Source organism: Thamnophis sirtalis, unplaced genomic scaffold, assembly GCF_051295495.1.
Source record: "Thamnophis sirtalis isolate CommonGarterSnake01/CBP01778 unplaced genomic scaffold, rThaSir2_p1.2 scaffold_7, whole genome shotgun sequence".
In the NCBI taxonomy this organism is placed as follows: domain Eukaryota; kingdom Metazoa; phylum Chordata; class Lepidosauria; order Squamata; family Natricidae; genus Thamnophis; species Thamnophis sirtalis.
Genome location: NW_028261387.1, coordinates 52503201 through 52508290, shown reverse-complemented (window position 1 = coordinate 52508290; position 5090 = coordinate 52503201).

The following is a 5090-nucleotide window of genomic DNA, read 5'->3' as shown; positions in this document are numbered from 1 at the left end:
TGTTACTGGTATGGTTTATTCTTTCAAGAAGTGTTACAAGTTTATCTGTGACATCACTAGCTGTGGTGAGGAATGAGACAAATTGCAGTAACACCGATGACTAAATTGACATTTTATTTACTTAAGCTTTGTTGCTTCCATTAATAGCATTTTTCCACTTGACTGCTGGTATTGACATATCTTGTTTCTATGGAAGTGGACAAATTCCTTGTGGCTGTAGTTTGTGGCTGTTTTATGGACCCACACTTAAGAGTTGAGGCTTCTTGGGAGGTGGCTTGTGGATGGGTCCAAGAAGTGGTTGCTATTTGCAGGAGGAAATGATTCTGCCTACTCTGAAGGACGAGGTGATGTGAACCCTTTTAAAGATACCATTGGATGAACTGTTTCAGCCATTTTTGTCTGGTCTCCAGCCTTCTTTTTTGGGGGGAAAGTGAAGATGACATTGGAGCTCAGCTGCAGAGAGTTCTGGATGAAGCTGATTAACTGGATCCTTTTAAGTCTGATTCAAGCCAAAGTCCAGTACTGAGATGACATTGGCTGTGCTTGCCAGTAACCTCTGGAAGGCTTGGGTACAACCATCCTGCCCACCTCCCCCTGGATCTCCAGGTTGTGAATGTCATTGACTCTGCTAACCTTGGTATCCTTCTGATCAGGCTTTAAGGACTGGGTTTGGGAGACACTATTTTGCAATATTCTCTTTTCTTCAGGGCCAGTTTTTTGGAATTGCAGGGAAGACAAGAGTTCATAATCTAGGTCGTACAATATGAGGTGTCTCAGAGCTGCCTCTTCCTTTTTAACATCGGTTTGAAATCTTGGGTGAGGTCATTTGCTAGCAGGGGCTACGGTATCATCAATATGGTGATAATACTTATACCTCATCCCTGGTTGGGCAAGTGATCCCATTGAGATGCCGACTGTGTCTGGAGGCTGTGAGGGTCTGGATAAGGAAGGAGCTTATTTGGACTCAACTCTGGCAAAATGGAGTGGCTTAGGGTTTCTGGTCCCAGAGTCTGGTGACATGCCAGTTTTGATTCTGGACAAAGTGACACTTGCTTGGATGGATAGGGTATGCAATCTGAGGATCCTTCTACACTCACAACTCCTGCCCAATGACCAGGTGGCAGCCATTGCTAGGAAAATTCTTGTGTTCCAGTTGCATCTTTGGCTAGATTGGGAGGCCTTGTTCATGGTCACTGATGCCTTGGTTGCTTCCCATTGGATTATTACAACATGGTCTACGTTATATGACTTTTATTAAGTTTATTGTTTTATATAGGGTTTTATATTCTGCAAGCCACCTTGAGTCACCATGTGCAAATAAGCGGCAATATAAATTCCCTAATTAATAAAAATTAATGGAACAGCCCTTGAAGACAATCCAGAAACTATAACAAGTCCCAAATGCAGCAGCACACAGTTTTGGGCACTTCTAGGTTCATCTATTACACCCCTGTTGCACCAGCTGCAGTAGCTTCCAGTTTCTTTCTGAATGCAATTTAAGGTGCTGTTTATCTATTAAAACTGTTGTGTCTGTTTGATACTTTGTAACCTTAAATTGGGTGAAATGGTGCATCATAGAGCAACATTTTTTGAATCAACATATCTCAAGTGGGCTAATTTACAGAATGTGTCCAAAATCTGTCCACCCTCATTTTTGCTTCCCTCTGTCAGTTCCCTGACAGAGGAATGGTAGCAAGTCCCAATAGATGAATGGACATTAATTGCTTTGTAACGAAGATGCCAAATTGAAATCTCTTAACAGTGATGACAGTCAAGTGAGAGAAGAATGACTAATTATTTGGATGCCTGCTGGCAAAGTAGAGATGACTGGGGGTGGGGGTGGGTGGTTGAAAGGTGAGCCCTCTTCCTTGGGGAAACATTGGAATGGGAAGTGGGTGTGCAGCTTTTCCTCGGTTTGTTCCTCCCCCCTCCCCCAGTAAAGTGGCAAGCAGTTCCCTGGAAGACTAAGCAGAGGAGGATGAGGCAGCTTCACTGCTGCTCTCCTGAGAATTATAAGGGGAAGGGAAAGAATATAAGGCTATATATGGAATGAGGAATATATGGAATCATGGAATGAAGAAAGACAAAAGAGCAACTTGAATGGCTGACCAAAGGGAGGCAACACGTGAGCTCTTCCTCCCTGGAGGTCCTTGGAGACATACTGTAATGGGAAGTGGGGGTGCAGTGGTCTAGTCTTTGTTCCCCTCCCCCCAGCAAGGTGGCAGGAAGTTCTACAAGGAAGAGGAGGAGAAGGAGGCTTCACTATATGCCACCCATCTCAGTATCCAGAGAGATTCTGGGCAGCTCAGAAAGGCATAAAAACATAAATTAATGGCAAAGTTAACCATCAATAACATAGTGAGGCAATATGGAGGTGGACTTTTGTTAATATATTGGACAACCATATGAGAAAGATGTTAAATAGTATGGCTTTAATATGGAAAATTCAGAATTAGATAGGATACTCATGGGAACAGATGAAAAAATGATTAAAAAATTGTACAGTTATCTACTTAGAATAAATTTAGAAAAAGAGATTAAAGAAACAATGATAAGATGGGCAAAAAACTGGATAGACAATAGAACTAGAAAAATGGCAACAACTATGGGAAAGAAATTATAAATTGACAATGGCGATAGCATACAAAGAGATGGCACATGACATCTGAAAGATTAGCAAAAATGTTTAAGTATAAATCAGCTAAATGTTGGAAATGTCACCAATTGCCAGGAACATATTATCATATGTAGTGGATGTGTAGGGATGCAAAAAACTATTGGGTTAAAATACAAACATGGTTAGAGAAAATGATACATCAACCCGTAGAGTTTAAGCCAGAGGTATTTTTATTGGGTATTCTACCAGAGAAATATAGTAAAGAAGATTCATATTTGATTGACTGGATTACTGTAACACGCTCTACATGGGGCTGCCCCTGAAGAGTGTCCGAAGACTACAGCTGGTCCAGAATGCAGCCACGTGAGAGATAATGGGTGTACCGAGGTACACCCATGTTACACCTATCCTCCGCGAGCTGCACTGGCTTCCTATTGGTCTCCGGACCCCCTTCAAGGTGCTAGTCGTTACTTTTAAAGCCCTACATGGTATTGGACCTGGCTACCTGAGAGACTGCCTCCTGCCATTTACCTCCCAACGACCAATAAGATCACACAGGATGGGCCTCCTCCGGGTGCCGTCGACCGGACAATGCCGGTTGGCGGCTCCCCGAGGGAGGGCCTTCTCTGTAGCTGCACCGGCCTTGTGGAACGAGCTACCTGCTGAGATCCGGACCCTCACCACTCTCCCGGCCTTCCGTAAAGCAACCAAGACCTGGCTGTTCCAGCAACCCTGGGGCTGTTGATTATTCCAGCCCCATTTGATGAAATGGATGTTGTGTTGATTTTAATTCTGTAATTTTAAATGTTTTAAATGCTTTTATTTGTTGTGAGCTGCCCAGAGTCCCTAGGGAGTGGGCGGCATACAAATTCCATTAAAGTTTGAAAGTAAAATAAAGATTGTACAAATAGTAACAGCAGCTAGAACTGTATTTGCACATAATTGGAAAGCAGACAAAATCCCATCGGAAGGGGGAGTAATAAAGAAGATATTAGACTGTGCAGAAATGAACAGGTTGACATTGAGAATAAAGGACAAAGAGGAATCTACTACAGGACATGGGAGCGATTTTATGAGTGGCTTGAAAAAAGATAGAAAAAGGAGCAAAACATGAAATAAATATCTCAGATGACACATGATTAAATTGGGAGGGGAAATAAGAAAATATCAAAATGTAAATATACAGGCAGAAAAATAATAGAAATTGACATGTTAAATAGCAATTATAAGAAAGTATATCTAAATGAATTTGAAAATAAAAATAAAAAACTATTTACAAAAAAAATTGGATAACCATTTGACTAGGGTGGTCTAATACAATGGTGGGATTCAAAAGTTTTTACTACTCCTTTTGTGAGCGTGGCTTGGTGGGCATGGCAGGGGAAGGATACTATAAAATCTCCATTCCCACCCCACTCCTCTGAGGTCCCTTTCAGCCTTCGGATTCTATGTTTCAGGACTCTTCTGAGGAATGTAAGGGAAAACAAACATTGGTGCTTACCTGAACGTTGTTTCTCATGACTGGAGCGGGAGGTTCTATGGTTGGGCTGTTGTCCCAGTGTTTGGAACCAGTGAGTGTATCATCAGAAGAGAACAGGCTTAAGCTGAATCCCAAAACACATTCTGTTTCCCTTGATGACTCCAGAATTGATTAGAAACACTAATTCGGACAGAAAAGATGTATACTTTGTGGGACTGTTACTTGGAATTTCAAGCTTCAATACTAGCTTTTTAATAAAGATATATTTAACATGGCACCCATGCCTCCTTTTGAAATTCAAAAAACCATGTTTTCTTTTTAGCCAAAGCTAAAAAAGCCAAAGCATTTCTTATATGTAAAAACTAGCCTATAATCTAAACAACAGCGAGCATATTATGGAAGTTGTTGAATACATTTGCAAATATTAAGAAAAATTCAAACCTGGCTGGGAAAGGGGATGATGATGAAGTTTCCTTATAGCGCTTTTCATTAATTAAACTATTAAACAATACACCAGGTTTTCAGCATTGTCTGTAGCAATGTCACATGTAGCATTTCTTGCTAAATCCACATTATTGGCCCGTTTGGAAAGTAAATCACAAGAGTGGCACAATCCCACGTTTAACCAAAGCATACCCAACACTGTTCTGCACAAACTAACATTTCTAATATTGTACAGCGATTTACTTGCAAAATGACATTCCCCCCGGCTCTTGCGAATCTGTATTATCGGAACTCCTCTCACCACACTTTGTTTCAACCCGGTTTATATTTATTGGATTTTGTGGACACCGGGCTGTTCACGGCGCTGCCTGTTTTCTCCTTACATCCCAAATGGCTTCTCGCCACGTTGTTCCCCGTTTTTAGGAAATGTTGGATATGAAAACGACGAACGATTATTTCGTGTGACGCAGCGAGAGATCGAAGCCGCCCGGAAATCGAAAACGTTTTCATCAGGCAGAATTACGGCGGCAACGCCTTCGGGTTGGGGGC